Genomic DNA, 20,279 nt, shown 5'->3' with positions numbered 1-20,279 from the left:
TTCACTGCCTCTTTTTTCTTCCCGTTTCTGTTTGCTAAAAATAACTTCTTGACAAGGTATTGCGTTCTATGTATAGCCCACATGCATTGTCAGTAAAATAATATGCATTATGCATAAGTGGATACAGACACATGCGAAATGCGTCAGTCAATACATTTTATGTCTACTTGTTTTCCTTAGGAATTCATTGAGGACGGATTGCTTCTTTACACAGAATCTGAAATATAGTGAGAGCTCAAAAACGTTTTTTCAATGAGTTAACAGGTCTTATAGTATAGGTTCCTGGCACAGTAGCAAGTTCTTAAAATGCATTTGCTTCTCCATATGTATTTATTGTTTATTTTAAAAATTTCTCCTTTGCATCCAGTCCAGGGCCCCAGCCCACGGAGTGATGTTACCACCCACGTCCTTGATGGGTCTTTCTTCCTCAGTTAAAACCTCTGGAAACACTCTCACAAACTCCCCCAAACACTCTCACATGTCTCCCTGGTGGTTCTAAGCCCTGTCATCAGGACAGTCATCACAGATGGCTTTTACCTTTTCTGTAATGCAGAAGGCTAGGGTATTTTCTAACAAGGTGAGGGGAGTAAGGCAAAGACTCCTGGGCGTATAAGAAGTCCAAGGCTATCAGTAGAAGGACAGTCTGGCTGATTAGGAGAATAGAAATCTCTGACCACAGTAAAAGTGTAATGAGCTAGGCGTCCACCTCCAGGCTCCTGAGTGACTTTATTGTGTGCCTCAGTGGGAGACAGCAGATGGCTAGGTTCTTTTGAGTTTGCCGTATTCCCAGTAGGATACATGGAACAGGATTGAGGGCAGTGAAAAGGATAATTAGAAAGGTGATCCTGGGGCTGGGGATTTAGCTCAGCGGTAGAGCGCTTACCTAGGAAGCGAAGAACCAAAAAAAAAAAAAAAAAGAAAGGTGATCCTGGGGCTGGAGAGATGGCTCACTGGTTAAGAGCAATGACTGCGGGGTTGGGGATTTGGCTCAGTGGTAGAGCACTTGCCTAGCAAGCGCAAGGCCCTGGGTTCGGTCCCCAGCTCTGAAAAAAAGGAAAAAAAAAAAAAAAAAAAAAAAAAAAAAAAGCAATGACTGCTATTCCAGAGGTCCTGAGTTCAAATCCCAGCAACCACATGGTGGCTCACAACCATCTGTAATGGGATATGATGCCCTCTTCTTGTGTGTCTGAAGACAGCTACAGTGTGCTTATGTATAATAAATAAATAAATCTTTTTAAAAAAAAGTTGGTCCTGAATTCTAAGCTTCAAAAGGAGGGAATCAGACAGTGAGGAAATGTGACAGTGAAGCCGGAAGCTGAATATTTATAAAAAGTGGAAGCAGAACTGAAAGAGAGTTGCCACAGATGATTATCTGACCATGCTGCGCTTCTGGTGTTTGGTGGTAAAATGTGGGTGTGGCCTAAACATTTTTCAAGGTTCTTTCTAGTTATTTCTTTTTTTTCCCCCTTTTTTACAGTTTTAGATTAGATTTTATTTTTTCTTAAAAATGTTTTCATTGTATATGTGCATGATGCTGTTACATAAAGACACTTTCTTATGAGAAAAGTATTTTTCTTCCTATATCTCTCTGTCTCTTCTTTTCTCCCCCACCAAGTCTGCCATTATCCCTTTTTTCCCTCTGTGAACAACGTGGCTTCTACTTTCATGCATTTGTATACAACACAGGAACCACATACGAGAGAAGGCATATGATATTTGTCTTTTAAAGACTGTCTTCATTTGCTTAATTAACTATTTCAGGTTGCATTTGTTTTCCTGCAAATATTGTTAATGGCCAAAAACCAAACAAACAACCCCTTTCTATCGTGTGCGCTGGAGAGATGGCTCTGAGGTTGAGTCCTGTCACTCTTTGCGGAGGACCCTGGTTCAGTTCCCAGCACTCACATGATGGCTTGCAAGGTATGTATTACTCCAGTTCCAGGTATCCAGTGCCCTCTTTTGGCCTCCTCCAGCACTGCACACGCAGTGTATAGGTGCATACATGCAGGAAAAAGTTATAAACATAAAATAAAAACAAATCTTTAAAAAATTCAGTGTGCATATATGTCCCCTTTTCTTTATGTATTTTCTGTCGTTATTGGCTCTTGAGTGGTATCTCACTGCAAGGTTACTTGACCCAGATCTCTTGTCCTCCTGTCTCAGCCTTTGAAGCGCGGGGATTACAGGTGTGCACCACTATGCTTGGCTATGATTTTGCACTGAGTTATGGTAGTTTGAGTAGCGGTGAAATGAAAAGGGTTAGCACAGCTTTCTCGGCAATTTGTCTTTTCCTCGCTATTTTTTGAGAGCCTAGATCACTGCTAGGCACACGGTGTTTTCTAGTTAATTTATTTGGCACTTTCTTAGGGCTATTGTTGCTACGGTAAAACACTTTCCTCAGGGAGCAAAGGGTTTGTTTGGCGTATGCTTCTTGATCACTTTTAATCATTGAAAAAGTCAGGACAGGGCAGGAACCTGGAGGGAGCTGCTGATGCAGGAGCCGTGGAGTCATGCTACTTACTGGCTTGCTCCGCATGGCCGCCTTAGTATAGCATCCAAGACCATCAGACCAGGGAAGGCCCCACCCACAATGGACTGGGTCCTCCTCAACCAATCACTAATAAGAAAATGCCCCACAGGCTTACCTCAGCCCAATCTTACAGAGGCATTTTTCTCAACTTTGAGGTTGAGACTAACAGCTTTTATCAAGTTGATATCAAGCTAGCCCACACAGGATAATTTTATGTACCTGATATATTCTGAAGGTCCGTTTAATACTTGTAGTAACTCTGTGTGATTAGAATGGTTATTATCATTACCTATTTAAAGACGATAAAGCTAAATCACAAGGCAAGACTCACTCGGGTCACACAGCCAGAAAAGAGCAAAGCTGGGTCCAAAGTAAGGCCTGGTTCCAGAGCTATTTCAAACAGCTCTCGATGCAAGCTAAGCTGGGGAGAATCGCTGGAAATGGCTTAATTGCGGATTTCGGCATCTTGTGTCATCCAGTGGCTCAAGTCTAAAGTTGCTCTCTTGTACAGAAACCTGGTATTAGGCATTAGCTTATCCTTGTGAAGAGGCTAACGTTCCAGAATGATCGGGAAGAGAAAGCAAGACAAGAAGTCTTCACTGGGGTCCGTCCACCTTGTTTTTTGAGGTACGTTCACTCATTGGTTCCGAGCTCTCTTCAGTGTCTAGATTAGCTACCCACTTAGCTCCAGGGATCTACCTGACCTCTCCTCTTCAGTGCTGGGATTACAAGACCACACTACCATGCTTACCTTTTCCTTTTTCCTTTTTTTATGTTTTATTTCATTATTTTTGAGGCAGGATCTCACCATGTAGTCCTGGCTGCCTAGGGACTCAAATGTAGACCAGGCTGGCCTCAGATTCACAAAGACCTGACAGCTTCTACCTCCCAAGTGCTTGGATTAAAGGTGTGTACCATCATACCTGGATCCTAGCTTCAAAACATAAGTTTTCAAGAGCATATACCAATTATATTCAATAATGGGTTTCATTACACCATTTCCATACCTGTCTGCAAACACAGTTTAGTCATGTTCATCCCAAATAACTCCTTTTTTACTTTCAAGGCTCCTTGATTCAAAGACTTATTAGAGTCGCTCGCAGGAACATGGGTAAAGAGCTGCTGACACAAGCCAGGGCAACTTACTAGTGGTTACACCAGCGGAGAATACATTTCTCTCCAGCAACCACTAACTCTGAAGATCTCCAGGGAGCAGAGGGGCCTGGTGAGAGCCTCCCCCACTATGATAGAATGTTGACACATAAGATCTTGTGTCGGTCATCATGGCTCCTGTGAGTTCATGACTACAACCATCATGCCGTGCAAAGAGCACCGCATCCCACGTCTTCCTCTACTGTTCTGTTCTTTCTACTTCCTCTGCTACAGTGGCCTTTGAACCTTGGGGTGGGTGATGTAGATGTCCCACCTAGGGAAGGGCATCCAAGAGTCACTTTATCCTTGGCATTTTGACCAGTTATGAATCCTGTAGTAACTGTTACCCACAGGAAAGAGAAGCTTCTGCCAAAGCAGGACTAATCTATAGACATGAACTTCATTATTTTTTTTCTTTTAATTACCCACACCAGTGCATGTACAATGAATGAACCCAGGCAGCCTTAAAACACTACTGATCCTTGAGCCCTCCTGGCAGAGATTAGGATTTTAGTCTTGGATGGCACCCGACTTCTAAAGCTCCCCAGGTGCAGTCAAGGTCAATGGTTGTTAGAGTCATTGAAAACACACTATTATCTGTGTATTATCTCTATTATCTGTGGAGAAAGAGAACCTTGAACTTGGAGAAGCTATTAGGTCCTGATTTCAATGGGCTTTCTTCAGCTTTTCCTGGGGTTGTATCTTTCTCCCAAGTTGGCGAGCGGAGAGGGGAGTCTGTGAGACCCAGGGGACATTCCACACAAAAGCTCTCCTCTAGAACTAGATACCTAAGAACTGCAGCTATGTGATCAAAGACCCTTGAACTGTTGACCTCTTCCCCAGGTCTATAACTCAATGACAGACTGCATTTCAAGCTTAAGGGGTCCCTGTTTCTGGAAGAATGGGGATGAAGGGTGACTTACAAACTGAAGTGTCTCCAGATGGGCACACAGTCAATGTCTGACAACTGCTGAAGACACGGATATGAAAGGTACAGGGGGCAGGGAGTTAAAGACCCTCCTTTATTAGTCTGTCAACTAAGAAGGCAATGCTGCTCATTATTTCCCACCTGACATTAAGCTATAACAGCTTGACTATTGCGTCTGTCTGACCTTCAGGTTATTAGCAAACTAGATATAATGGTTCTTTGTGAGGATTACATGGAATAATTGTATATATAGCACACATCAATAAGCCTACCACTCAACAGCTACACTGTGTCATGTGCTTGCCTTCAAATGGTCCTATAATCAAAGTAGCTTTGTAGGTCCCAGGAGGGGATGTGTTCATGAGCTGCTCCTCTGGGGCTTGTGCCTGCACTGGAGAGGAAACAGCACTATTTTTAACTTCAGTACTAGGCACTGAAATAGTGCCTTTGTGTCTAGTGGTTTGTTTTTCTTCACATTATATTTTCTTTCCAAGCATTTTGTGATATATATATATTTTTTTATTTTACATATATTAAATAAAAGAAAGGAGACAGGGTGCCTAAGCGCTTACTTTGTGTTCAGAAAGGACTCTCCTGCGGTAGAGGGGAATGGCAGAATGGAATTAGGTCATTCCGAGCGAGCCTAGCGAAGCAGGCTGAGGCAAAGATGCTCTAACTGTGCTCAGGCTCCACCTCCCTCTGTGTCAGCATCTCCCTCCAAGCTCCTGACGTTGGCTGAACCAGCTGGTGGCTGTCAGGCTCTGATGTTTTTCTCTCTTTTGACCTTGACGACCTCTTTCTGTCAAATTCCACAGTCGTGCTCCCTTAGTTTGTCAGAAGACAAGACCTTAACACAGAAAACGGCAGAGCTTTTGTGGGTAGAAGCTGGGAGAACAGAGCCAAGGATGTGTGGCTATGGAAACATAGAAAGAATTTGAGCCTTGGAAGAGGTAAAACGTGTTCAAAAGCAGACTATTTCCTTTTGGTTTCTAAATCTATTCCCATATGCCTGAAATTTTCCTGTGCTTTTAAATTAATCAAGTTTTTGCTTAATTAGATACTCCGTTAGAGAAATGAATTCCAACTCTGGCAGTCATGAGAATTCCTGGGGAAGTTAAAAAAATAAAAAAGGCCTGGGGTGGAGTCTAGGCTTTGATAGTTTTTAAAACTCCCCAGTAAGTACAGAAAGTTGGAAACACACACTAAATAGTGATGTCACTGGCATTTGATCATATTTTTTGTTTGCTTTCCTTCCGACTTGTATGAAAATGATTTTTAATGCCACTGTTCCTGTGATGTGCTCTTTTGGATACTGAAGCTGCCTTATAGAACTTTAGAACCCTGGCTGTGAGCTTTTAAAAGTTTTGAGGAGGGGTTGGGGATTTGGCTCAGTGGTAGAGCGCTTGCCGAGGAAGCGCAAGGTCCTGGGTTCGATCCCCAGACCCGAAAAAAAAAAAAAAAAAGTTTTGAGGAAACTCACTAACATCATGTATTTGATTGACTCTGAAGGGTTGTACTGTATCATGAAGAATACATTTAAATAAAACAAGGTTCTAAATCAAGTCTATTTTAAAAATAAAAAAAGAGAGGGGGCTGGAGAGATGGCTCAGCAGTTAAGAGCACTGACTGCTCTTCCAGAGGTCCTGAGTTCAATTCCCAGCAACCACATGGCGGCCCATGACCATCTTTAATGGGATTGGATGCCTTCTTCTGGTGTGTCTGAAGACAGCTATGGAGTACTCATTCATATACATTATTTTTTTGTAAAAAGTTATTAAAAAGGAATAACATTTTGGGGCTGGAGAGATGGCTCAGCGGTTAAGAGCACCCGACTACTCTTCCAGAGGTCCTGAGTTCAATTCCCAGCAACCACATGGTGGCTCACAACCATCTGTAAAGAGATCCGATGCCCTCTTCTGGTGTATCTGAAGACAGCTACAGTGTACTTATATATAATAAATGAATAAATCTTTTTTTAAAAAAAAAGGAATAACATTTTGGTTGACAAATAAGAACTATCTAGGGCAGAACCAGCACTTAAAAGTCAAATAGAGAAATTCAAAAGAAAAATCCAGGTGACAGGGAGCACCTGTCTGAAGAGAGTAAGGTCAGGGAAGCAATCAAGGATTCCAATAAGAGAAGAGACGCTACCGTGAGCTATGCTTGTAGGGCTAGGATGCATCACCAATCATTTCTCTCCCCACATTGGGAGGCTCCAGCAGGCACACTTTCCTTCTGCAGGCAGAAAATCACAAGAGTTGCATCTGCTGGGATAGGGATATGACTCAGTTGGTAGAGTGCTAGCCCAGAGCCCTGGGTTTAATCTCCGGCACAGCATAAAGCAAATTCAGGAATTCTAGTACTCGGAAGGTAGAGGCAGAAGGATCAGAAGTTCAAGGTTACCCTTGACTACATAGCAATTTCCAGGCTAGTCTGGGGCACGAGACCCTTTTGGAGGAGGGGGTAGTAGGAGGAAGGGGAAGGAGGAAGGGGAAGAGGAGAGAGGAACGACGAAGAGGAGGAGGTCTATTAGATCTGTCACTGGAAGTTTTGCAAGGATACAGCTTTGTCTGACCTTCCACTGAGATGCCTGAATGTATCAGATACACTTAGGAAGTCAGCACATCCAATCTGCCTTCATTTGCCTCTTGCAAAAATCAACTTTGTCAGTATATAATTTATACAAACTCATTTTAAGTGTGTGGCCCAGTGACTTCTGACAAACATATTCTGACCATCCAGCGGAAAATGTAGGATATTTCCATCACACACCCCCAGTTTCCTCCTGCCCATCTGGAATTGACACTTCCTTTGCCACCAAACAACCCATGTCTAATGTATTAACAGATTTGTTTTGTCTACTCTAGGATTTTGTATAAATAATCCACGCACTGTGAAATTTCTTGTGTTTGGATTCTTTTACATAGCTCAATGTTTTCTTCTCAAACATTCTAGTGCAAAATACCCCATCATGGTGAATGGTGGTTAAGAAACCATTGGAACACATTTCTTATCCAAACACTTGGTAAATTGAAGCAGTAGAAGTTCAAGACCAGTCTTAACTACATAATGAGTTTAAGGCCAGACTGCATTACTTGAGACCTTGTAATTCAATACTGTAACAAAGTGGAGAGTATTTTACAGCAATCACCTATATATACAACAACGTATTTTTTTAAAGTAAAATCACTTTATTGTTCTGAACTTATAAATAGAAGTGCTACACAGTCAGGCTACACAGTGGTGGCGCACTCCCAGTGTAAGGCTCGAAGTGAGTTTCATGCAAACGCAAGAGGTTTAATTTCCTGCGTGTTGGGATCGACCTCCAATCAGCCCCTCCTGGCGAGTGACTGGAAGTCGACCCTGAATGGCTATAGCAAACAGTTTTTATACTTTTCAAGGTACAGGTTACATCAGCAAGGTTACAGTTTAAACTTACATGACATGCCTTCGAGCTCCGTCTGGGACCAGAGGGTCAGGTGACTTTCAGTCAGTACATTCTGCGGATTTTCAAGAATGTCGCTCCCTGCTCCTCCCAAGAACTGTGGGTGGAGAATGGAACTTGGCCTAGCCCTGACCTGAGGTAGGAACCTGGTACTTGGCCTAATCTTGACCTGAGGCGGTGGGTGAAAGGCTAGGGAAGGTCCTTAGGGTCCTCATAACCTACCTACTTTCTACCAGGCCAAACCTCCTAAAAGCTCTTATGCTTCAATAAGAACCAGTTTCCTGGGGTTGGGGATTTAGCTCAGTGGTAGAGCGCTTGCCTAGGAAGCACAAGGCCCTGGGTTCGGTCCCCAGCTCCGAAAAAAGGAACCAAAAAAAGAACTAGGGTCCTTCATCAGCACTCGAGAGGCAGAGGCAAGCTGATCTCTGTGAGTTCAAGACCAGCCTGGTCTACAGAGTGAACTTTAGGACAGCCAGGACTATGTAGAGAACCCAGGTTTCAAAAAGCCAAACCAACCAACCAACCAAACAGAAGCACCATATGGCTATATTAAGGTAGTCGCTCAAACATTTTGTCCACCATTTATTTGAGTGACTTCCTTAATTTAGGCTTTAAAATTGTTTGCTAAAGTTTGTGTTTATATTTTTTTTACCCTGGTATAATGGCACATACAACTGAGAGGTGAAGGCAGGAGGGTCAGGAGTTCAAAATCAGTCTTGACTACTTGGTACGTTGGACCCAACTTAGGCTACATGAAACCTGTCTCAAAAAAGAATAGATAAAAATTTAAACATATGTTTATATATCTTTGTAAATATAATTTACATTTGAGTTTTGGAGTTTACAAATAATTTTTTAGTTAAAAAAAAGCTTTTAGTTTGTTTGTTTTGTCTTGTTTTGTTTTTTTAAGACAAGCTTTCTCTGTGTAGCACTGCCAGTCCTGGAACTTTCTCTGTAGACCAGACTATCCTCAAATTCAGAGATCCACCTGCCTCTGCCTCCCAAATGGTGGGATTAAAGATGTGCCTCACCACCACCTGGCTAAAAAGTTTTTTGTTTTCTTTTTTCGGAGCTGAGGACCGAACGCGCTTGCTAGGCAAGCGCTCTACCACTGAGCTAAATCCCCAACCCCTAAAAAGTTTTTTTAATACAATATTAGTCATATTCTTTTATTTCCCCAACTCCTTCTAGATCCTTTCTATTTTCCCACCTTCCCAACTTAATGTTCTCTCACTTTCTCTTAAAAGATGGGGAAAAAAAAACTTAAAAAAAAATTAAGACCAAAGGAAAAAAGACACACAAAAACCATGGAGTTTGTTTTTCACCGGCCAACAACTCCTGGTAATGGGGCCTGGTTAATATACACAGTTTTCCCTGGGGAAAACTGATTTTCCCTTTCCCAGTAGGTATCAATTGCACATAGCTTCTTGGTTGGGGGCAGGACTTTGTGTCCACTTCCCCTTCTTAATATCCAGTTGTGGGTCTCTGTGTTAATCACCATCTGCAGCAAGAAGTCTCTGAAGAGGACTGAGTGGTGCTCTGTTCTGTGGGCGTAACAATGTCAGTAGGGGTCATTTTATGGCTATGTTCCTTTAGTAGAATAATAGTGACAGATTTCCCCTAGGGTCTGTGACCCATCTAGTTTCAGGCTCTTGGCCACTTTATCAGCGTCATACATGGTTGCATCGCATGGAGTGAGCTTTAAATCCAATTTTTGGAAACTGATTAGTTATTCCTATAACATTTGCGCCACTATTTATTATACCAGTATATATTGTAGGATATTTGATCACACTGTGAACCCAAAGGTTGTGTTATTTGTTGAAGAAAACCTGAGATTGTGTTTGTTTTCGCTGAATAAAAAAAAACTTGTCACTAGTTGTGGTGTGGCTCCAGCCGTAGCACACACCTTTAATCCCAAATAATGAAGGTAAAGCTAGTTATTAGAAGGAAGCACCCGGGGCTGGGGATTTAGCTCAGCGTAGAGCGCTTACCTAGGAAGCGCAAGGCCCTGGGTTCGGTCCCCAGCTCCGAAAAAAAAAAAACAAAAAAAAAAAAAAAAAAAAAAAAAAAAAAAAAAAAAAAAAAAAAACAAAAAAAAAAAAAAAAAAAAAAAAAGAAGGAAGCACCCGGGCTGGAGAGATGGCTCAGCGGTTAAGAGCACTGACTGCTCTTCCAGAGGTCCTGAGTTCAGGTCCCAGCAACCACATGGTGGCTCACAACCATCTGTAATGAGATCTGATGCCCTCTTCTGGTGTGTCTGGACAGCTACAATGTACTTATATATAATAAATAAATCTTTAAAAAAAAAAAAAAAAGAGTGCTGACTGCTCTTCCAGAGGTCCTGAGTTCAATTCCCAGCAACCACATGGTGGCTCACAACCATGTGTAATGGGATCTGATGTCCTCTTCTGGTGTGTCTGAAGACAGCTACAGTGTACTTATATTCAATAAATAAATAAAAATAAAAAAAGAAAGTGATATAGAATTGAGTGACAGAAAAAGTGATGAACCAGAGAGAGATTTGACAGAACAGGATATGCCCAAGAGAGGAAATGGAAACTACTTAAAAGAGAGCAGTGCAGAGAGAGAGAGGAGGGGGGCAGTTTTATTCAAACAGTTAGAGAGACAGGTTACAGAGAGAGAACCAGCTAGACACAGGTGAAGACAGCAAGACAGAGAAGAAGGAGCCGGAAGATTAGAACATATTACCAGAGTTAGTGTGAGGCCACGCAGAGCAATTCAGGAAAGGCTGGGAGAGAGAAGCCAGATTGAATCAGTCAGCTTGGACAGCAGTTGGAGCCAGAACAGCTGAGCTGAACCAGCCAGCCAGAGTTCAGAGAGAACTGGAAAGGGCGAGCTTATTCAGCAGCAAGTCTCAGAGGCTGAAAACATTCTAGGCCTGGATAAGATTGACCAGACACTAAAAGCTTCCAGGACTGGGCCTAAGTAGCAGACTGAGGTAGTAAGCCTCAGAGATGACAATTACACTCTGACAAGTGTATCTTATAAGCAGATTGCTTCTGGCAGATTGGTATAGGTCGAAAGGTGTGGAGCCAGGTAATATTGATGATTACTTTTCCCTTCACATTCCTTCCTTTACCCTGCCCTTCCTCTCCTCCCCACTCACTCCACCATCTCTCCATCACTAATCTCCTTCATCTCCACATCACTGCAGTCTATTTCTCCTTCCTTCAAAGTTCCCCTGCTCGCCCCTAGTCCCTTACTGGCTATGTAACCACTGTGGTTACTTGGACTAAAACACACATTTTAAAGATTAAATCTAACATTTATTTGGAAGAGAAAACATGCAAAATTTATCTTTGGGCATCTGAGTTGCCTTATTCAGTAATTGTTGCTAACTCTATTAATTTACCTGTAAATTTTATAATTACATTCTTCTAACAGTTGAAAAATATTCCATTGTATAAATGATCAGATTATATTATCTATTCTACAGATGATGGACATCTGGGCTCTTTCCAACTTCTGGCATGGTGCCAGTATTTTTATAAATATTATTTATGTTTTACAATTTTAAAAGTAGGAGGTTGGGGATTTAGCTCAGTGGTAGAGCGCTTGCCTAGCAAGTGCAAGGCCCTGGGTTCGGTCCCTAGCTCCGAAAAAAAGAAAAAAAAAAAAGAAAAAAAAAAGTTAGTCTTTTAAAAGTGAAAATTAAAATCCAGTATAATTCTTAACTCTAAGACTGAAAATCAGTTCTTTCCATTGAAAAGACAGAAAATAGGGGTTTGAGAGTTGGCTCAGCAGTTAAGAGTGCTTGCTTCCAGAGGACCAGATTTCAGTCCCCAGCTTCATCATGAAGCTGACAGCTTCCTGTAACTCCGGGGAACCTGATGCCCTCTTCTGGTCTCCTTCAACAGCAGCACACATGTGGCATATATTCACACATACATGCATACATACCACATACCACACATGCACACACACACACACACACACACACACACACACACACACACACACGTACCACCCCATACACAAATAGAAATAAAAATAAATCTTTTAAAAAGGAGATGGGAAAAAGAAAGAAATTTCCAGGAAATTAGAATAAGAAGATAAAACAGTAGGAAACCAGTTTGGGAGGTGTATGAGGGGGAAGAGAATCAAATTTAGAAAACACAACATTCAAAAATCAGAAGAAAAAACATTACATTTATCTATCGTGTATGTATATGTGTTTGTGTGGCCATAGGCATGTGTGTGTGTGTGTGTGTGTGTGTGTGTGTGTGTGTGTGTGTGTGTGTGTGTAGATCAGAAGAAAACTTTGGACAACTTACAGGTCTCTGTTCTGTCCTTCTGCAAATGTATTGAGAGCAAGTTCCAAGCCAGCCAGAGATACACAGTGACAACACAAGATATTAGGCTCAGTGCCTTTATCTGCTGAGCCATCCCACTGGCCCAACAGGGGGAAAGGAAATTTTAAACACGCAGGGAAAAAATGGGAAAGATAAACACAAACTAAATAGGCAAAATAAAATAAAAATAAAAATAAGGAAAATATATTTCAGATTAAGCCCTGAGTGCCTCATCTCGGTGATGGCAGATTCTAGAGCTAAAGAATACATAGCAAGGTTTGAGAAGACCAAAGACTAAAGGGGATGCTGCCCTCCCAGAAAAGAGTGGCGTGAGCCCATACAGACCAAACAGAGCACATGGAATCACAGTGACCTTGGATGACTCAACTGCAGCCCTGCGTGGCTGAGAGACAGTGGGGGAAGGGCAAGTTTCCAACTTAGAATGAATGGCAAAGACCTGGAGGACAAGGGAGGGTAACTTGCCATTAGGACAGGCTGGGCAGCATAGTGAACCCCACCTAAATAAGACAACGAGGAAGTAAACACATAAAAACCCAAATAAAGGCACAGGCAGACACAGGCACTGTTCCCAGGAAGCTGCTACAATACTTTTGAACCTCTCTGAACAAATAAACCAAGAAAGAGAAGGACACAGGGTCTATGTGTGGAGGCTAAAGGACATTTTTGGTGTCCCAGGAAACAACATCAGTCAATCAACCATGCATTAATCCCTAATATATGATTAATTAATATGCTATTAATTATGCACATTTATGAAATACATGTTCATAGTGTGTAATGACCAATTAAGAATAATTAGAAAATCCATTGATAAAAGTCCTGGAAAAAATGATAAAAGTCCTGGAAAGAATAGGAATTCAAGGTCCATACCTAAACATAGTAAAAGCCATATACAGCAAACCAGTGGCTAACATTAAACTAAATGGAGAGAAACTTGAAGCAATCCCACTAAAATCAGGGACTAGACAAGGCTGCCCACTCTCTCCCTACTTATTCAATATAGTTCTTGAAGTTCTAGCCAGAGCAATCAGACAACAAAAGGAGGTCAAGGGATACAGATCGAAAAGAAGAAGTCAAAATATCACTATTTGCAGATGATATGATAGTATATTTAAGATCCCAAAAGTTCCACCAGAGAACTACTAAAGCTGATAAACAACTTCAGCAAAGTGGCTGGGTATAAAATTAACTCAAATAAATCAGTAGCCTTCCTCTACAAAAAGAGAAACAAGCGGAGAAAAGAAATTAGGGAAACGACACCTTCATAATAGACCCAAATAATATAAAATACCTCCGTGTGACTTTAACCAAGCAAGTAAAAGATCTGTACAATAAGAACTTCAAGGGGTTGGGGATTTAGCTCAGTGGTAGAGCGCTTGCCTAGGAAGCGCAAGGTCCTGGGTTCGGTCCCCAGCTCCGGAAAAAAAAAAAAAAAAAGAACTTCAAGACACTGAAGAAAGAAATTGAAGAAGACCTCAGAAGGTGGAAAGATCTCCCACGCTCATGGATTGGCAGGATTAATATAGTAAAGATGGCCATTTTACCAAAAGCGATCTACAGATTCAATGCAATCCCCATCAAAATACCAATCCAATTCTTCAAAGAGTTAGACAGAACAATTTGCAAATTCATCTGGAATAACAAAAACCCAGGATAGCTAAAACTATCCTCAACAATAAAAGGACTTCAGGGGAATCACTATCCCTGAACTCAAGCAGTATTACAGAGCAATAGTGATAAAAACTGCATGGTATTGGTACAGAGACAGACAGATAGACCAATGGAATAGAATTGAAGGCCCAGAAATGAACCCACACACCTATGGTCACTTGATTTTTTTTGACAAAGGAGCCAAATCCATCCAATGGAAAAAGATAGCATTTTCAGCAAATGGTGCTGGTTCAACTGGAGGTCAACATGTAGAAGAATGCAGATCGATCCATGCTTATCACCCTGTACAAAGCTTAAGTCCAAGTGGATCAAGGACCTCCACATCAAACCAGACACACTCAAACTAATAGAAGAAAAACTAGGGAAGCATCTGGAACACATGGGCACTGGAAAAATTTCCTGAACAAAACACCAATGGCTTATGCTCTAAGATCAAGAATCGACAAATGGGATCTCATAAAACTGCAAAGCTTCTGTAAGGCAAAGGACACTGTGGTTAGGACAAACGCAACCAACAGATTGGGAAAAGATCTTCTGAATCCTACAACAGATAGAGGCCTTATATCCAAAATATACAAAGAACTCAAAAAGTTAGACCAGGGGGAGACAAATAACCCTATTAAAAAATGGGGGTTCAGAGCTAAACAAAGAATTCACAGCTGAGGAATGCCGAATGGCTGAGAAACACCTAAAGAAATGTTCAACATCTTTAGTCATCAGGGAAATGCAAATCAAAACAACCCTGAGATTTCACCTCACACCAGTGAGAATGGCTAAGATCAAAAACTCAGGTGACAGCAAATGCTGGCGAGGATGTGGAGAAAGAGGAACACTCCTCCATTGTTGGTGGGATTGCAGACTGGTACAACCATTCTGGAAAATCAGTCTGAGGTTCCTCAGAAAATTGGACATTGAACTGCCTGAGGATCCAGCTATACCTCTTGGGCATATACCCAAAAGATGCCCCAACATATAAAAAATGACACGTGCTCCACTATGTTCATCGCAGCCTTATTTATAATAGCCAGAAGCTGGAAAGAACCCAGATGCCCTTCAACAGAGGAATGGATACAGAAAATGTGGTATATCTACACAATGGAATATTACTCAGCTATCAAAAACAACGAGTTTATGAAATTTGTAGGCAAATGGTTGGAACTGGAAAATATCATCCTGAGTGAGCTAACCTAATCACAGAAAGACATACATGGTATGCACTCATTGATAAGTGGCTATTAGCCCAAATGCCTGAATTACCCTAGATGCCTAGAACAAATGAAACTCAAGACGGATGATCAAAATGTGAATGCGGGGTTGGGGATTTAGCTCAGTGGTAGAGCGCTTGCCTAGGAAGCGCAAGGCCCTGGGTTCGGTCCCCAGCTCCGGAAAAAAAAAAAAAAAAAAAAGAACAAAATGTGAATGCTTCACTCCTTCTTTCAAAGGGGAACAAGAATACCCTTGGCAGGGAAGAGAGAGGCAAAGATTAAAACAGAGACTGAAGGAACACCCATTCAGAGCCTCCCCCACATGTGGCCCATACATATACAGCCACCCAATTAGACAAGATGGATGAAGCAAAGAAGTGCAGAAGTGTAGATCGCTCCTGAGAGACACAGCCAGAATACAGCAAATACAGAGGCGAATGTCAGCAGCAAACCACTGAACTGAGAATAGGACCCCTGCTTGAAGGAATCAGAGAAAGAACTGGAAGAGCTTGAAGGGGCTCGAGACCCCATATGTACAACAATGCCAAGCAACCAGAGCTTCCAGGGACTAAGCCACTACCTAAAGACTATACATGGACTGACCCTGGACTCTGACCTCATAGGTAGCAATGAATATCCTAGTAAGAGCACCAGTGGAAGGGAAGCCCTGGGTCCTGCTAATACTGAACCCCAGTGAACTAGACTGTCTGGGGGGAGGTGGCAATGGGGAGGGTGGGGAGGGGAACACCCATAAGGAAGGGGAGGGGGGGGGATGTTTGCCCGAAACCAGGAGAGGGAATAACACCAAATGTATAAAGAAATATTCAAGTCAATAAAAAAAAAAAAAAAAAAAAAAAAAAAAAAAAAGGGGGGGGGGGGGAAAAAAAAAAAAAAACCCCTGGGGGAAAGGGCTCAACAAAAACCACAAAAAAAAAAAAAAAAACCACAAAAAAAAAAAAAAAAAAAAAATGGATATGTATAAAAAAAATAAATAAATAAAAAAAAAAAAGAATAATTAGAAAATCCATCACCTTAAAATTTACCTTTAAATTGATTAATTAATCAATATATTTATTTACTTATTTTTATGTAGAAGTTGGGTCCTGTTTGATCTGTTGCTATGTATTATAATGCTAAATACTGGTCCCCAAGGTCTGGTTGCCCCAAGGGGTGAGGAGATGCTCACATATACCAAGTCACGCTATGTAACCTTGTCCCCCAAGTTATGCCTGATTGGTAATAAAGATGCCTACAGCCCGTATCTGGGCAGAAGACAGGTAAGCGGGGCGTTGGTTTCCAGGCTTTGGGTCTAAGGCAGAGACCACACACGAGGAGGGAGAGAGCTGAGGAGAGAGGAGAAGATGCCATGGTACCTTTCATGGTGAGTCATGAAAACATGGCCATGAGGGCTGGCTAACTGAAGTTAAGAGTGGCCCAGGCAGAACATGGCAAGTTATAACTCGGGGTTATTGATAGGGAAGTAGACAAAATAGCATAGAGGGTTGTTATCTGCCCAGCTCTAATGCTGATAAAGCTTATTATAAATGTAAAGGTTTTGTGTCTTTTATCTGGGAATTGAACAATCAAAGACATTAATTAATTAATATTAATATTAATCAAACCAATCAATGAACTGATTGATAGTAAAACAAATAATTTATATTTTATCAATTAATAATTAATACCCATAAGTGAAAATTAATACAAATTAATTAATATTAACACCAACATTTTTGTTTTTTCAAGACAAGGCTAGTCTGTGTAACAGCTCTGGCCGTCCTGTCTCACTTTGTAGATCAGGCTAGCCTCAGACTTAACAGAGATCTGTCTACCTGAGTGCTGGGATCAAAGGCGTGAGCCGCCGCACCTGGACAGATACCGTTAAACATTACTAGAGTATAAAAGCTCTTATCTTTTTAAAAAGATTTTGTTTATTTTATTTATATGTGGGTACACTGTAGGTGTCTTCAGACACACCAGAAGAGGGCATCCTATTGCAGATGGTTGTGAACCACCATGCGGTTTCTGGGAATCGAACTCAGGACCTCTGGAAGAGCAGTCAGTGCTCTTAACCGCTGAGCTGTCTCTCCAGCCAAAGTTCTTCTCTTTTGGTGGTCTATCTCACTTTCTATTGCAGTGATAAAGAACATGGCCAGAAGTGACTTGAGAGAAGAAAGGCTTTATTTCCTCTTACAAATCCCAGGTCACAGTGCATCACTGGGGAAGTCAGGAACTTAGTGAAGGAATTTGGTAAGAATAGAAACAAATCACAGAGTAGTGAGACAGGAGTAATGCTGGTATTGGTTTGTCCAGCCTGCCTTCTTGCACTCGACTACCACCCCATGGTTGCACAGTAAGCTGGACCATTCACATCCATCATTAGTTAAGAAAATACCCCACAGATTTGTCTACAGGCCAATCTGGTAGAGACATTGCCTCAATTGAAGTTCATCCTTCCCAGATGACCCTGACTTGGGTCAAGTTGACAAAAAAACCTATCCAGCACATCTGGCTACTTGAAATACATAATAGAATCTTGTCCATTGTAGTCTTTCTACTATGCCATGGAATGTCAGAGCTTTCTCCTCTTATCCAACTCTATTTTTGCAACCTCTTTCTATCCCCTCATCTTCCTTGTGCATGCATTATTATTTATTTTCATTTTTAATAGTACTAGGGCTCTCTCACATGCCAGGCAAGTGCTCCATCCTTAAGCTATAGTCCCAGGCTCCATTCACAATGTTTAGAAGCTTATCCCCTACATCCTTTCCTGTTTCCATTCATAACCACAGAACCTTAAGGTCATTAAGGAACAAAGGGAACACGAGGCAGAGTGGCTGCATGGTAGGGAGCATTGGTGCCCGAGTAGGCTGAGAAAAGAGTCATGCAGGAGACACAGAAGGGACATCCGGAGACTGACTACACAAGGCTAACTCAGTTAAGTTGAAATTTCACTGGAAAGGGGAATTGGAAAAATGCAAAATAGAAACATCATAAATCTGAGCTTCTGTATTTGAATGAGAAATGCTTGTTGGAACCTGTAGTTTTCAAGAAACACAGGCACGTATAGAAGTAGTAGATAAGGAAAATTTACACACACCCAAACACACAGAGATATACAAAACCATGTGTGTGCACACACAAACATACACACATACACGCACACACACACATACAAACACACACAAACATACACAGACACACGCACACACACATACAAACACACACACACACACACACACCACACACACACCTTGATACTGTCCATTGAGGGGCCTTAGAGCAGTTTACTTACCTGCCTATAACAATGAGCACACATAGTATCTGAATCTTGGCTTCTGAATACTAAATGCTCAATTAAAGGGAATCAAGACCCCTGGCTTGAAACAACTGGCTCCAGCACTGGATCATGGGAAGAACATGTTGCACATGAAACATGGAGAGATAGCTATCAAGAAAGTGCTCAAAGAACCAAAGGAGCATGAAGTCAATTTGAAAGGTTTTCTCTGGGCCAAATAAGGCTAAGTTGAATACCAAACAAGTATTGATTGACACAGATTTTTACCCATTAAATTGAAGTATGAACTTATAAATCAATATTAATGTATATGGGCGATGGCATATGCTACACGGCTTCGTTTTCGAGCTCAGATCCTGATGAAAGCTCCTTGAAGCTCTCAGGGCATCAAGGTGCTCCAAGAAAACAGCCTATGAAAGATTCATTGGCTCAGGGAGGAATTTCCACTTCATAATACTGTTGCCCAGAAACGTACAGCTGAAGAACGGAGGGTTGCTTTGTGGCTGACATCTGTGAGCAAGATTAAATGGAACCCATCAAACAGCCTAACAGAAAATGCAGGGGGCTCTGGTTTAATGAGCTTTGTGGAGTTTAAGATGGCTTTTGGAGTGGCAGGCACTCCCTCTTCCCCTCACTGGCTTATTCTAGAGATAGGAGCTGTGGTTGGGATAAACGTCTATGGGTGGATACCTACCTCAGTGATGTTGAGTTCAAACCAGAAGATGCTTCTGGTGGAGAACATCTTACTCTAAGCTTAAATACCCTCAGAACCGGCAGATGCTTGCCAGTTTCAGGTCAACTTGAGATAAGCTATAGTCATCAGAAAGAAGGGAACTTCAGCTGAGTCATCAACTCCATAAGCTGGGCCTCTAGGCAAGCCTGTAGGGCATTTTCTCAATTAGTGATTGATGGGGGAGGGCCCCCACCCCATTGTGAATGGTGCCATCCCTTGGGCAGATGATCCTGAATGCCACAGAGCAAGCCAGTAAGCAGCATCCCTTCATGACCTCTGCTTCAGCTCCTGCCTCCAGGTTCTCACCCAGTTTGACTGTGGCTCAGGATTTGTAAGCCAAACAAACCCTTCCACCCCCAAGCTGCTTCTGATCATGGTGTTTCGCCATTAATAACCCTAACTAAGACACAGCACCAGCGTCTGTTTCCTGGACACCGTGGAGCTTCCAATAGGCATTCAGAGTCAGATTTTGGCAGCATCGGAATCACTGAAAGCATTTTTGGCTGTTATGGAATAAACGGATGAGACCTGGGTATTCAAAGTGCAACTTAAAGTGCAATAGTGATTTAAAATGCATTAGGAGATGAGGTCTCTGTGGAAACAGAGGCCGACCCAGGCATGCTCCTGTGCTTACCGAAGGCTGCGTTTTTGGAGCTGACTGACCACGTGGAAAAGGCCCTCGGAATAAAGATAATGTACATTTGTGGGATGCAGAGAAAAGTTGGCCACCCAAGTTGAAAAACATTTTAGGAACTGATTTTTAAGCTCGTGCCACCCTGGACAGATCTGACTTTACACTGGCTCGTGGAATTCGTCACACCTGCGTAGTTAATGATCCATTCCTGATTGGGCTTGTGATGGTTGCTGCTGTGGACAACCTCCCCGTCGAGTGTGCCGTCACTGGTATGGGGTTAGTCTTCAGTAGGCAGAGAATCAGCGTCGCACTGGTAACACCCATACCTTATGCCAACCGCCTTGAA

This window comes from Rattus rattus, chromosome 4, assembly GCF_011064425.1.
Source record: "Rattus rattus isolate New Zealand chromosome 4, Rrattus_CSIRO_v1, whole genome shotgun sequence".
NCBI lineage: Eukaryota > Metazoa > Chordata > Mammalia > Rodentia > Muridae > Rattus > Rattus rattus.
The sequence above is the reverse complement of the archived record's forward strand: the minus strand, read 5'-3'. Positions refer to the sequence as shown.